Source organism: Pipra filicauda, unplaced genomic scaffold, assembly GCF_003945595.2.
Source record: "Pipra filicauda isolate LSUMZ 115617 unplaced genomic scaffold, ASM394559v2 scaffold134_size1991817_pilon, whole genome shotgun sequence".
Taxonomy (NCBI): Eukaryota; Metazoa; Chordata; class Aves; order Passeriformes; family Pipridae; genus Pipra; species Pipra filicauda.
The window spans coordinates 620,037-636,224 of NW_024103818.1; the positions used below are offsets into that span (position 1 = coordinate 620,037).

Here is a 16,188-nt window from a genome sequence, read left to right on the forward strand (position 1 = left end):
CATAACTCGAGGAAAGGCATCTCTAATGTTAAAGGAAATCCATGATAATTTTGCATAGAGGCCCTATATTAACCTTCCCTTGTCATTAATATAAAAAAAGAAATTATCATGTCCTTATATACATACAGAATAGTGTCAGACATAAAAGATGTCTGAATGCTGACAATTATGTGCCTTCTCAACTATTTGGACTTATTACTTGTTAAAAATTAAATGCTTTTAGCAAGAACCATTCTGAGATTGAGGAGTTTTTCAATTTTTATCATAGAATTATAGAATAGTTGTAAGTGACCTTTAAAGGTCATCTAGTCCAACGCCTCTGTAATAAGCAGGGACATCTTCAATGCAATCAGGCTGCTCAGAGCCCCATGCAGCGTGACCTTGAATGTTTCCAGAGATGGGGCATCTACCACTTCTCTGGGCAACCTGTTCCAGTGTTTCACCACCCTCCTTGTAAAACCAATTTTCTTTAAATACTGGTATAATTAATATGATATCCTCACTCAATGCCAATGACTGGCACACTGTTCACATTGCTAGCTTTGGTCTGTTATGTTAAGAAAAAATATCACACAATGTACTCTGTGGGAGAGAGATAGTTTGGCATATTTGTACTATACTATGATTGACACATCTGTACTAGTGGACAATGGAAGTATGACTTTAACATTAGTTCTAACAGTAAGACTTAAAGGTATGCAGTACAATTACAACAGTGACTTTTGATAATGCTCCACTGGTTACACTACTGTTATTATGAATTCTTAGAGCACAGCCTATATAATTTCACTTTACTTAACAGTATTATTTCATGAGTTTGACTGTAGGTCATGTGCATACATTGCTAGTGATTTACTTACAAAATTAGTCTTATATATGCAACAATTGACAAATCTGGCCTAAAGCCACGGTATTCTCAAAAATGCTTAATTTCTGTCTTTAGTGTTTATCAGCCACTAAAATGATTTTAATAAGCAAGGCTTAATTCTCTCATAGTAAGAGTAGACTATATATCATTGTTTATCTATAAATTCATTTACTGACATGATATTGAATTCCTGTTACCATGTGACAGGTAGTATGTAGCACTTTTAGCACAGTTTTACCTATATTGTGTAAGCCAAGATCTTTTATTGCTCAACACTGTAGAATGAAATATTCCCTATGGCAAACACATTGCTAGAAAATACACCAAACTACTGAATCCAAGCTGTCAAAGAAAAATTAAATATGTGCCCTGTGTGGTCCATGGCACAACATATAAAACCAATAATAATTTAACTTTTGCAGGACAAGCTGATGAGTTTAATTTTTGTATCAGGTTTTTTTCAGTTTACTGTTCTAACATTGCAGCAGTACATTTTTAGAGGTGATGTGTTGGAAAAGATACTGTGATTTGGTGCAGGCACAGTTCATGAATACTTTTCTTCTCTAATGTTCGAAAAAGAAGGCAGTTTCTCAGGAAACTGCCACTACTTTAAAATGGTTGTTATACCTCAGATTTGTCCTCTACTTATTTTCCCTCTTCAGTTTTATTCAATGGTCAGTGGAATTTCTCTCATCTCTCATAAGCATTTCCTGTCTTAAATCTTATCCACCATTTCTCTCCAGAGTAGGCTCTCCTGTGAGGAATAATAAGCCACATTCGTTTTGGAACCACTTTAATTTTTGTTAGGTACTAGCCAGGATTCTCTGAAGGTGATGAGTAGTTTAAAAGGAGAAAGGAGGAATATTGTCCTCGAGAAATAATTTGTTAAGAAAACATTGGCCCTCTTGAGTGACTTTGTTTAAATCAACATCAATATAGTGCATAAGAGACTATTTTATGATTGTATGACAGTTCACTATATGGACTTCACTGCTTTCAGTCATTTTTAAGTTTCCTTGTAAACATTAAGGAAATAAAAGTACTTTCTCTGGCTTTTTAAAAGACACTGGTTACTCAGAGACCAATTCCTTCCCATTGATTAAAAATTATTTAATTTTGCCACAAAGTCACTTCCTTGCCTTCTATGTCTCAGTGCCTTCTTATTACTCACTGCCACAGACTATTATCTGAAGGAGGAAAAAGCTCAGTTTAATCATATAAAAAATAAAAAAATAAATCAGAGACAGTGAATAGCCATAGCAACTAACCCAGATTTAACTGTCAGGAGCAAAACATGTTCTTCATATAAACTTTTAATTACTAATTCACGAATTATTAAGTTCACTACTTACTGAGCAAAATTAACTTGTGGTAACCTTTAAAGCTATCAGTAATTTTTTAATAGCAAACATGCATGCTCTAAATCCAAAACACACTTATAAATTTCAATAGATATCTCTCCTCATCCAACTTCATTTGCCACAATACAAATGAAAATATATTTTATTGAACTGTATCTATAAGTAACAGTGAAATTTGCCACCAACAGATAAAGTACTACCTATATAATGACAATGCAAAGGAACCAAACCAAGAAAATAGATTCATCAGAACAATGACGATAAAACCCAAGCTTAGGCAGTACTTATTTTTTTCTTTAAAGCAAACGGAATTCAAAGAATGGTGTTAAGGTCTGGTTCAGAAATATAAGCTGACAGCAAATTATGTACCAAGTTTAATTAGAGTACCTATGGCAACTCACACTGTATGTAATTAAAAAGGAAAGAGATTAGATCTGAAAGACCCATTAGTGTAAATATGGCACTATTTTCTTTACAAAATGGTCTGACCTGATGAAAATCCTCACTTCATAAAAGCTGAAGGTAGTTTTGCCACCAACTTAAATGGAGCCAGGATTTTGTGAATCTGTGTTCATTTACTCCTCTTTACATTGTCTGCTTTTTATGTTTTTTGGCATTTTGGAATCTGCACTCTTGTGCAGAAGGAGAGTAGGCTTGAGAAAATATTTGGCTAGAATTCAGGAGACAAAGGTTTAATTTCTGTCACAGGCTTACTGAGAAGACCTGAATAAGTCATTACCTCCTTCTCTTGTCTCCAGGTTCCTTCTCAGTAAAATTGAGGTGATGATACTAAACTCTTTTCTCAGGTCTCCTGAGATCAAAACATAAAAAGTACTACAGCTAGGTGTATTTTTTTTCATCACTAAAACTGCTGCTTACAAAATCCCAACAAGACACCAGTATGACCTCTGAAGGCACATGATGGAAAACATAACTGGGAATTTTAGAACCTTCTTTTTCTTAGTAAGAATACATAAGAAAGAAAAAACTAGATTTTAAGTTGGTAATAGTGGCATATATTAAAAACATTTGTACATAAACACATGACTACTAAAGAAACAGTTGAGGAATAAAACTGGAAGTCCATAATACAATTAACTTTTTGCTAATTAGCAAAAAGTCAGAATAGTTGAATTGCTACTTCCAGGTAATTCTTTGCTATAGTAAGTTGTATATTACCCTGGAAATGTCACTAATTCTGAATTTAATGAATTTTCAACAAGCTCTGCATGGACAGAACACTGAGCAAGTTGACAGTCTTTCTTTAATTTCTAACAGTTTGAACTTACTCCAGGAGTTATAATTTTTTGGTCCACAGCCTGCAGAATGACTGTGAACTATCTGGCCTTTCATTTTAGCTTCAATCTTGCAATGAAATCTATGTGAAAGGTTCCCTGTGGCTACAAATTCTATCCACTTCAGCAGAAGGTCATGATTATGCTTTTAGGGACAATAAAAGGTTTTACAAATTTTAGATAAATTCTGTCTCTTTCCTGTTCATTACTTGACTTTTTATGAGTTTTATCTAACATAAAATCTGTGATCCATAAAGAAGGCAAGCAACAACAATCACAGTCAAACAGCTTTAAGTCAACCTAGTGAACTAGTCAACTCCAGTTCACAACTACAGGATGAAGCTTGGGGTTGATTAAGAAAGTCACCTCAAACACCAGATTAAAACACCCGTAGGAACTTTTAAGATCATGAAACAGATTAATGAAGATAATGCAATTAATTCCAAACATGCAGAAATGTTTAGCCTTTAGGAGGAGATGAAAGATTCATATCTGGTCAAAGGCTATTTATCAAATGAGCTAACATGGAAGTGTCACTTCGCAAATTTAGCACAACTAGTAAAACTAACAAGTGTTGCTGCAGGAACACCAGCAGTTGTTCACAAAATACTGGCTGAGGATTACAGTGTGTCTGTAAGTCTGTTTTTTTAGCGGAAGTGAACAATTTTGGGGAAAGGTTGTTCCATGAGAATTGTATCAAGAGCTCTAGTGTTGAATCTGATTGTTCAGAATACAAAATTCCAGTTTTGCAATTTAACTTGCAATTATATGAAAATCAAGTAGAGTTGTTTCATTCTTATATAATCTAACCTTTGCAAGAAAAATTATGCATCTCCTATTAGTTTCCTGTAAGGCAATGGATGGCAAAATAATAGATGAGAAACAGTCTGTGAAGTACAACATCAACAGTACAGGGAAAAAACTTGTTTTCTCCTTTTTTGATATAGTCTCTCCAACATAGAGTTCTGGTACATTGAAAAATGAGTTTGGAGACCCCTCAGCAGATATTGCCAGTGCCGTTCCTATTTTATGAATAGACAGAACACTTCAAATGCTAGACACTGCAAACTAGGAAGAAGCCAAGATGAGTTTGCAGAGCTGCAATGAGATGCAAATAACATTTTGTGTGAAAACTGAAGTATAAAAATCTTTGAGATATATTTTATAATACTAGAAACTTTAAATGATCTCTAAAATCACTGAGCCTGAATCCTAGCTTAGAAGAAAATGTCTGAAATTTCTTAAAACATCAGGGAGAAAGTGACAGCAGGCTGCTTAGGCAAATAATGAACACACGAAAAACCTGGAAAATCTTAAGCAGCTCAGCAAGACAAAGGTAAAAAGAAAACCTTAGTACTTAAGCTAAATATAACCACAAAGGGCTTCATTTTACCTACATATAAACAGCATCAGTTAAAACACCATGAAGGAAAAGAAGTCTGTACTTCAAAATATCTTCTCTATTCTAACATGATATTAGGATCGACTGACTGACAAGAAGAAACTTTTCTTGGAAGAGAGCGAGCAGCAAGAAAATATTCATGTGCACCTATACATGTATATATACATGTATATATACTTTCTTTAACGTGTAAAACTGTTCCTACTCCTTCATGTAGTCTGATATTCCAAGCTGGAAAAAACAAATTGACTCGCATAATGATAACAAGACAAAATACTAGATAACAATTTATTAGATAATATTTTAAAATACCCAGGTTTACATATTTTTCTAGTAGTGTCATTAAAAATTAAATTTCTATAACAAGTGGAAGTACTTTAAATACTATTTCAGCTTTAGTAATAGCCATATCTGAAAGCTGTACATTTCAAGTTTGTAAATGTTATTTAATGAACCTAAAAGTAGGTAAGAAGCTTCATATTAGAAAAACTGGATTATTGACACTGAAGAATTTGCTGTAGGTTATCTTAGGTTTTTAAAAGGAAGGAAATGATACACTCTAAATAAAGTTTCTCCTGAGCTTCTACTCTTACTGACATACTTTATCTTTGCATCCTGCCAGACTACTAAATGTCAGTATTCACTTAATTTGGCTGAGCAGCTTTGAAAAGCTTAAGATACCTTTTCTTTTAATGTTAGGAAGGTGAGATTGCTATAATTTAAGAAAATAATACAAGTATACAGAGAAAATATCAATATTTAAAAAAAAATCATACAGACATAAGAAGTAAAAGAAAAAACCTACTATGCTTCTAAACAAGAAAACAAAAATAACTGATGCATCTTACTGTAGCATGACCATTTTGATAATAATTAATTACCCAAAATAGATTAATTATACAGAATGTATTTCTAAGGGTAAATTTCATATATAAATTGTGCTTATGTGGACAATGCAACAATGTAACATTTTTATATTTAATTTCACTTTCTGATATTCACTTCTGATTTAAAGTAATGATCACAATCCTCTGGTTATTTGGTACTTAATTCTTCAGGCCTGTTAAAAGTTTGTTGTAGGATTTTTATTGTTTCCCAGTCTTTATATGGGGCTGCCTTTAGCAAGAAAATTTTAGATGTGAGCTTCAGATCAAAAAAGCAGATAAACATTTATATGAGTGGATTAGGTATGTGCATATGTATTAAACTGGTGCCACATTTGCTAGTGCAATTTTCTTAAAGATATTAATTTATATATCTTAAAAATAAATACTATTTCAAATTGGTCAATTTATATGATGCATGCACATACACATACACAAAGAATTTATAAAGCTGTACATGTTATTTTCATATTTTGATCTTTCTTTTAAAGCTTTTTCGCCCTTGATGCCAGTATAATCTAATAAAAGATAACACAGTATTTCCTACAGCTCCCACATATTTTCTTAAGTGTTCAATTTCATTTTTTATTCTAAAAGACTTTCTGGAAAATATGTAATAATAATTCTTGGCTATTTTGCATCCTAGAGATGTCACTAGAGTTTGCAATACAAACCACATTGAGTGTTTTGCAGTACCAAAACCATAAGTATTTCTAATCACACCATCTTGCTGTTCTTAATTAATAATATGTGGTTTACTATAGGAACTGTATAGGTAATAATACTATTTCTCTGTTGACTTTATATAAAGAGCAAAAGGCTAAGTTATCACTGCTATAGGTCAAATTTATGTACCATGAAGTGAATGTACAGAGGTTGCTTCATGTTCTATTTTCAACCTAAAAGGTGATGTATCACCAGGAATCCAGGAAAAAAGTATCACATCTCTTTGCTCTTTCTCTCTGCTATTTTGCTAAATTTTAAAATGTATGTTACAATATCATGGAATCAACATGAAAGAAGCCTATTCTGTGCAGGGCAAAGCCCTGCATACACATACACCAAGTCCTGTGTAGGACTGCTTTCATATCTTGTATTGATCTTACACAAACAAGTATTGAAGTCATGGACAAACTCCACAAGGCCAGTGATAGAGGGGACAACAATCCAAGCCTACTCAATCAATGGCATTGAGACGTTCTCTTTAACTGAAAAACCAGCCCATTATTATAAATTAAAAATTAAGTATGGTGGTGTATGATGATAGGTGACACTGTTTTTAAAACCCCTCAACAAATTAAACCCAAATTTTGTACTTTACCATTCAAGCTGTGGCTGAATAATCACTGACTTCCATAATGCTTCAGAAGTAGGTTCGAGTTTGCTTAGGAATCTGATACCAAGGCAAAGCTGAACTTCTCTCCTGCATCAAAGCTGTGCTGTTCTGGCTGGTGACTCTAAATAGAGGTCAGTTGTGTCCAGAGAGATTCCAATGGCACTAAACAGCACTCAGCACTTCATAGGAGATGCATCAGTACTTCACTGTATCAGGAACCTAATATGAATTTTTTTTTTAATTCAGATACCTCTCTTTCTTCTGTTAATACAAAACCTGTTCTTTTTTAAATATTGGCAACCAACAGGATGGATGTATTGCATTGTCCATGCCATGTGTGGACTGTGTGTGGTCTATCAAGTTTCTTTTGTTTCCATGCCACTATTTTCCTTCTGAAGCAGGGACAAAGAAACATATCAGTGGCTCCTGATTTAATAAATAACACACAGTAGAATCCAAGCTGTGAATTTCTGTACACGTTTTTGCTTACTACTTCTTGATACTAGTCGTATTTTCAGCACAGTAGAACATGTTTTTAAACAGAAGCTTTGGCTTTATTCTGCTTCCTACACTCTGGTTTATGTCAGTCACATCTCCTTTTTCTGGATCAAGAAACTGTAGAATACTGCCTCTTGATTTTTAGATCTTGTTTTTTTGCACTTGGCTCACTGTGCCTGCCTTCAAGTTTTACTCTTGTATTTAATGACTCAGGCTGAGACATGATTTATGTGGTCCACAACAAGGGATGAATGGAAGTTAAAAGAAAGGACAAAAACAGAATAGGAGACCAAAATGGAAGAGAATAAAAGTTCAAGCAAATGGAGTACTTCAAGATGAACCCTTGCATTTTCTATTGTCCCTTTTGGAAATGAAGCACCGAATTATGCCTTTGAACTGAGTCAACTGTGCTTAAGATCTTTCCCATTGATGGTAATAAAATAATTTCTGTTAATTTCAATAGGTCAGGATTTCCTTCCACCTAAAAACCAAAAGCACAGTAGCTAATGATGTTTGGTGTTCAGCTTGACGCGATTTTCATAGCTCAGACTCTCAGCATTTGCTGAAACCTGGGCTTCTTTTATCTATCTTGACACATTATATGTAAGAGCAGGAACCATCCTTTGGGTGAACTAGAGACTGCAGTCTCTCGCTAGAATTATTCTGGTTTAAATTGGACAAGATCTTGCCTCTAATTCCATGGCTCCTCCTGGCTGCTATGTGATGCTCCTCCATCAGCTCTTGGACAGTTTTCATTTGTGTGCCAGAAAAATAAACAAGTCTTCCTATGTTTGGGCAATCATATTTAAGTCTTAATGTCTTGCAGTAAGTGTATTGTTTGCTTTTTCTCCTAAATGACAGAGTGGGAGGCACTGACTCGATATTTTTGAAATGTGTGTTTACAATGATTAAGATAATTAATCGAGGGTTCCTAGCCAGCTCAGAGCTAAATATATATCATCTTGTAGAGCAGATCTACTTTAGTATGACATGAATGCACCTTGGAACTGATAAAGTATTTTTATTATAGTTACTGGCTGTGAATGAGTATATTTTAAGTGATGAGAACACCTGGAATGCTTTCCAGCCTGTATATTTAGTATATTGACAAATACTGAAGCCTGTATATTCAGCCTGTATATTCAGCAGTATATTCATAAACTGTTAAACAAAAAAACCATGAAAAAATATATTAATTTGTGGCATTAATTTCTGTAGCGAGGAAGTATTATACAGCATGTTTTCTACCAAAATGAAATTTAAATATTTGCAAAACTCCTGCATAAAGTATTCTCAAACAAGCTGAAAATGACATGCAATTCTTTTAATAAAAGCACTGTTAAACAGCTGAGATTTCTGTTTCCAAATGTTTGAAGGATCAAAAGTTTAAGAGGTTTGCATGCTATCACAGCTAAAAACAATCACAAGAAAAAAAGATAAGAAAAGTAAAATTAAAAAAGCCTCATATAAAGATAGAAACCCTTTTCTTATTATTTCTATTATTGCTATTATGGTCTGAGTGACCCAAATACTTGATAAAATCACAGCATGTAAGTTATGCTACATGATATAATACAAAAGAATTCAAAGTACATTCTGTGTAGTTAATGCAAAGAAAAAATAGATTAATCAGCTAAATTAGAATATATTTATCTTCATGTATATAACTGCAGAAAATGCCTTAGGCTGGCTTCAATTAGTTGTTCTTTTCATAAAAGCTTGAAAATTAAAAGATCTCTGGACAATTTTAAAATTATGAAGTTATGGCCAGTAGAAGAGCAATCTCAAAACAGATTTGATCTCAGGCTCCTTTCTGGAACAAGGCATGCACTTCAACAAACTATTCTTCTTCAGGGCTGTACTTACCTATTCTCACCATTGTGCTGCCTCTGCACAGCACCTCATTTTGAGAGGTGCTGAGCATCTGTAACTTCAGACAGGAACTTCATGAAAATAAAGCTCTATAATTTTGCTATCCTGTGTGAAGTTATGAAGTCACTTAATCCCTCCATGCCACAAACAGGAAGTTGCTTGTACATCTCAAATGGATTTACATCCACAGCATTTGTATATGGATGAAATATGACTGTGATATATTTGACAGTAAAAAGGTCAGATACTCTTATTTTTCTTACATCTAATTTCATCCCATTATCCGGTATACTGACTCTTACATTCCTGGCAGAAGGATTAAAAACAAGCCAGGACTCTGTAAATGTCAGAAACAACATCTTTAAGATAATTTTTTTTTCTTCTTCTTGCAGCAATATTACTATTAGGTGAGGAGAGTAAATTTTGATTTGCAAAGTTCATAAGGACAATATATCCTGATGAATAAAAGTTTGGAACAAAGTTTTAAAGTTCTCTAGAGCTTTAAAAGTTGTACATTTTACATCTTGCAAATTATTATTTTAAAATTCTTTTACAAGCACTACTAAAACCCAGTTAAATTATTATCTATCCCCCATATCAAATGGTATAGCCAGCTACAAATATGTTTAAATGAGGAAAACAAAGGTTTTTCCAGTGGAAGATATGACATTACTGACAACATAACTATTGAACTTCATAACAGGATTCCTCATACTCAGATGTCTCAATCATTATCAAATGAATTAGACTCTGGAAACACATTGATTTTACACTGTCATAAGAAGTACTGTAGAGATATCACAGCCCAATAATTCTAATTCTGAACTTGTACGAGTTCTGTTAAGATAACGAGATGGAAAGAAAAAAGCACAAATGTGCAAACTACAGAGAAATGAGTTAAAAAAAATCCCACCAAAACCAAAGAATCCAGACAATTCTGAAGACACAGTTCTTTTTAAAAGATACACTCCAATAGGAAAAACCTATTCAAGTAGGTAGTGGGAGTAATCTTTTGTAAGAGTGTGGTGTATTAGTGACAGAAAGAAAGTCTTTTTTCTTTCAGAATCTGCATTTAAATGCCACTATTTCCAGCCAATTCATTGTAATTTAATAATAACATGGAGTCATAGAACAATTTTAGGAATCACAGACTAACTCTGGTGGGTAGGGTTCTCTGAAAATTATATAGCCCAACCTCCCTGATGCTCAGAGCAAGGGTAATTTTAGACATTTGATCAGTTTTCTAAGGGCCTTGTGGCTGTCAGGTTTTGAAGACCTCCAAGGTGGAGGTGTCACAGCCTGGGGGCAGCCTGCACCAGCATGCAACCACTCTTGTGGAGAAAAATTCATTCCTTGTGTCCAGCTGGAATCTCTCCTGCTGCACCTTGTGACTGTTGCTCCTTATGCTGTTGTGGTGCATCTCGGAAAAAATTCTCTCCTCTGTAATGCCTACTAAGGTAAGGAAAGACTGCAATTTGCTTCCACTATAGCCTTTTCTTCCCTAGGTGGAACAAAGCCAGTTCCTTCAGTCCTTTTCCCTATGTTCTACATGCCACTCACGCAACCTTTTATTTTAGTGGTGCTTCTTTGGACTTTCTCCAGTTTGGTGATCTCCTTCTGTTATTATCCTATCTTAGTATTCCACGTATGCCAGCTCACATCCCTCTACCTCCCGGCTACACTCTTGCCATTCAGAAGTAATGTAGAAAGAGAAGAAATGTTCTAATTTGCTACAATGGGCAAAAAAAAAATTACCTATTATCTAATGTTGATACTCCAGACTTAACAGTGCAAGTAGAAAAGAAGTGCCTAAAAGGACTGTATAATAAATGTGCTTTCAGTGTAAATGAATTAGAGCTATTAATTGGATTTTAACACAGCAGATATGATGAATAGTAAAGGCTGAGCAAAGCCAAAGCAAGAAAAAAACCCTACCAGATTTTTCATTTCTTGTTTTTCTAAGGATTGGAAATTTCTCACTAATACGTAATAAGTTTATGCTATTTTAACCTAAACTTATCAGAAATTTAAGAAAAAATAGACTATTGAAAGCATGACTGCATATATTATGCGAAGTCTAATTGCATGAATTGTGCCAATGGCAAAATACTTTCATTTAATGGTTAGTTATAGCTGTGTTCTTGGATTACAAGTTACAGTGCAGATGGAAAAAAGTCAATAAAACAACTTTCTTCTTAACTTTTTCTTGGTGTAATAGAATCATTACACAGAGCAGTCAAATGAAACCTCAAGCCCAACTTTTGGGCGGTAAATGGTAGAACAAAATTACAGCACTTTTATGGATTCTAAACATAGTTTTTATGTATTTGCTTCTACGTCAGAGTATAACTTTGAAAGGAGTTTCAAAAACAAAGAAACCCTCCTTTAAAATGCATGCAGAAAATACTTGAATCATAAATCTGATTTGTAATACTTCTAAAATTTAGACAATAATTATGAAGTGATGTCCTTCAGACCATTTTCCAGTCACAGTTTTTTCCAGAATTTAAGAGACTGCAATATTGAACAGATATATCTGGATAAAGAAGAGAAGACACCATGTCCTACTGCTTGCAGGAGACAGGATTTCAACAAGGCTGACACTGTCAGTTTTCAAAAGGAATTTAAACCACTGCCCATTTAACTGCTATAAACTTATTAGAACCCTTAAAACCTAGGTTTTCAGCAGCTGCTTATCTCTATGAAAAGTTCCAATGAGGAAAGCTCAGCATGTCTTCTGACAGTCAAGGCATCTGACCAAACCTGATAGGCACTATCAGTGGTGTCTACAGTTGGCAAAAGGTAAGATCTTACAGAAAGAAATTAACTTTGACATACTGGAGAAGGAAGCACAGGAGAAGAAACTGCAGAGGAAGTAGAAGACTTTCAAATAAGATTTACTGATGGTTTTGGGTATCAGTCAGTGCTAGTTCTGACACCTCACCTTCCCTTTTTATGTCCAAGACTTACAACATTACTGCTCTGAGCATGTAGAACAAGCAATGGGGAGATTTCAGTACCTCAACTGCAGTTGTGAGGGCAATTTTTGGAGAGTGGACACAACAGAATAGCCTAAGCCTGAGATGGAAGTATATGGCAATGCATCAAAAAGCCTTAGGAAACTGGAGGAGAAAAAAAACACCTTGAGAATAAAGATTTGTCAGTTTCTCATGCATATTGTCAGGGCAGGAAAATTTCCAGTCTTAAAAACTTAACTTCACATGTGAATTGTCACTTAACAATACAAAGAGAAAGAAAGTTTGCAGTTAAAGTTTATTTAGAGTTATTGGCAAACCTAATAGTTTGACAGTTGGTAGATATAATACCCATTTTCCAGGTTGTTGATACTAGCAGTGCAAAAAATCCTTGATTTTTCTGATGAAAAATATTGAAGTACAGCTTCTGTTGTTAATCAAAAATACTTTCAAAGGGGGTTAGGAAAAGTTATCAGAGAAGAAGATTGAACCAATACTTCTCAGTGCAGAGGTTATGTCACAGAATGACTGACAATGGTCAGCCAGCCAGCAGTCATTCAACCCTCCTGTGGATCATCCAGTCCATGGGACAGCAGACACATTGAATCAGCCCAGGAACCTGCCCAGGAGCAATCTATCCACTTAATCATTGATCTTCCTGCTGCTGTTAGAGTGTTGGGTTTTATATCATTATTGGTTGGAAATGTAACTCTGTACACAGTTCTTCCTTACAAAATTCACTCTTTTCTTTCATAGAACTATTTCTTAGCTTTGCTAGACAAAGAGCAAATGGCAAGCATTTTGGTACTAAAGAAGAGGAAATACAAAAGACAATCTAGTCACACCAGAGGTCCATCTACTGCAGTATGTTGTTTCAAGCAATGGTCCTAAATAAATATCTAGAAAAAATAATAACAAGGGAGGTAGCTATGACATTATCCCTAACTCATTTTGAGCCCACAATTATTTTAAGGTCAGTAGACTTCCTACGTCAGATGTAATTTCACTCATCTAAACACCATAATAGTTTTATTTCTTAGTCTGTAAATAAAATGTAACTTAGAGTTGGATCTATACAAATGATGAAGACTTCTCTATAAATCTAAGCTCTTTACGTGTCTATTGATTTAGAATTACAGAATTGGTGCCAAAATGTTGGTATGTTAAAACAGTCTCAGAGAAAACCTTCCTATGTAATTGTAATCTGTGATGTGTCCTTAAAGAGCGAGTTTGTTACAAATGGTTTCTATATAGCAAGACAAATCATATATGCTTCACATATTAAATGCCAAAATTGGCTATGATTGCATGCCTGATGTCATTGTTATAAATACTTTTGTAGTTTTTCTCTGTCAATAAAACAATAAAAAAAAGTTTCTCAAAATTAATTTTGACATCGTAGAAAGGTGTTTGTACTTCATACATTTTATACACCTATACAGGCACTTATGCATATATGGACAGACCATGTATACATTCACTTGTCTAGAAGATACCAGTTTGCTAGAAGAGTATTAATTTGTTCTGACTCCTTGCAGATGTAATTATGAAGTGACCCCTTCTGACTCATTACAGAAGAGATTCTCATTCCATAAGTTTCTTTACATTGATTCTTTTAAAATTTCTATTTTGTAGTCTATTGCTTAACAAATTTAACAAATTCCAATGTTTATTGAGATAACTTACTAACTAACATCAAGCAGCAAAGCCATTGCCTGGATCACTGTAAAAAGTGTCTAGCACATTCCAAACTGCTTATTTGAGGAAAGTAAATCAGTTTTCAACATGTTAGCAAACTTTGGAAATTCTTCTTTATAATCTATGACTTTTTCTAGAAATGGTCTGTTTTCTGACAGGTCTGTTCTGTCCTACAGGTCACTATATGTAAATCTTTAACAGGAAAATTGAAGTCTACACAAATAATTAATTTAGTGAGAAGTTCAGCAGCACTTCAACATAACGTGAAAACATGGATGGTTAGAGTAACCTATAAATGTATCTTAGATTTTAGTGGCAGAAATTCTGAAAGACATATGAAGTTGTACATAATAGCTTTAAAACAACCTTACCAATATATTGCTAGTGTTCTGTGTCAAGGATATAAAGGGTATGTTCTCAATCAGTCTTGGGTCAAGCAGTTAAAGAATTTATTTCCATTTAAAGTTTTAGTCAAGAGTTTTATGTATGACTGTGCAATCCATAACCTTTAGATGCTACATGCTATCCACTTCGAATAAAGGCGAGTTCTAACTTTGCTCCCAAGCCTTGGCATCAACTGGCTGAATTTTTCTTAATCTAGTATCTGTGCACTTTAAAAATAAATTTCCCATCCTAAAGGGAGAAGGTCACTGCCCTAAAGCAGGATCTAATATACTTTAAGCTGACTCACTGGCATAAAATCCTTTTCTATGCAAATTCAGTTGAGAGGCATCATTAATATTAAAACAATTTCTCCATGTCTTGGATAACAAACATAAAATCGTTTCCCATAGTTTTATATGAGATATTCTGCTAAAAATATGTATACTGACTTGCAGTAGATGCAATAACAGCACAACCTTGAAAAAAACAGAAAAAATTTAAAATGTCAGCATCTTAACCGTCATTTAATATATCAGATCTCTTGACTGGATAGTTTGGGTAGCAATAGCAATGTTGCAAAGCCACCTCCGTGCCTAAAGACCAAATTTAGCTATTTCTATCCTTTTAAAATGTCATTTAAAACATCATCTTAAACGCACTCAAGAACCACATCAGTATTTCCTGATTACTTCTGCCTATTATAAAGTGATTATTTTCCCAAAGTATTAATTTAACTTCTTCCTTTTTTCTTTTTTTTTTTTTTTTTTATCAGCAGCAGTATAGGTTTGCTGCTTGAACTATTATACTTGGCAAATTCAATATTTTCTTAACAGGAAACCCAAGAAATTTAAAGTGAAATTTTCCTCTTTTTTCATGTTTACAATTCTTCTCATATTTTCCATTTAGAATAAATTAATATTTTCAATAGAAAGTCATGCTCAAGTTTTACAGCCTATTTCAGACAGCATCATGACATCTAAAAAATATTTTTTCAGCCACATTGTATATGTTAGTCACAACAAATACCTCATTAGTAAGTGACTGCAAAGCTTGAGATAGTGACTGCAGTTTGATTTCAAAAGTAATGTACTTCCTTCATTGTTACTCATTATAGAGTTCTTAATGACTGTTTAGTTTCTACTCACATGAGTAGTTCTCCACAACTGCTGAGTAAATACTGATCACTCACATGAGAACATGGAGACTTACATACAAGCGTCTGGTGGCTGAGATTCCAGCTGTCCCCATGGAAAACTGTTTCCCAGTGTATAAGGGCCTATCCATCAAATAAGTTAAGTTGAAATAAATTTCCATTGTGAATTTAAAGTACATTAGTTGAAAAGTATTAAATTTTAATGCACATGGACATGGGTTATTATAAAAATGCATCTTGGTATCTTCTCTTGATCTTCTTCCCTTTCTCTTAGATTTACACTACATAAGGCATATCTGTCAGTACTGGAAACCTTATGTGTTTTGGAAAGCATCTGGAAAATGTGTTGATAATGCAGTATTTTAATAAATGGAATACTTTAAACCTTATCAGATGGAAAATCTTTAGTTTAAAAGCTGCATGCTGTACGTGCGTCAGGGTGTTACTCTGTCATTGCAAGGA

At 34.0% G+C, this 16,188-nt stretch overlaps 1 protein-coding gene and 1 long non-coding RNA gene across 7 annotated transcripts in view; one reads left to right on the top strand and one right to left on the bottom strand.

Moving 5' to 3' along the window:
• The window catches only part of DPH6 (diphthamine biosynthesis 6), a 197,082-nt gene that overhangs the window by 21,835 nt on the left and 159,059 nt on the right, over positions 1 to 16,188 (bottom strand). The gene's annotated exons all lie outside the window — the stretch shown is intronic.
• Positions 10,837 to 16,188, top strand: part of LOC120322594 — a 34,938-nt gene continuing 29,586 nt past the window's right edge. For both annotated transcript variants that reach the window (XR_005562390.1, XR_005562389.1), the window contains exon 1: positions 10,837 to 10,973. This is a non-coding gene — a long non-coding RNA (uncharacterized LOC120322594). The remainder of the gene's footprint in view (positions 10,974 to 16,188) is intronic.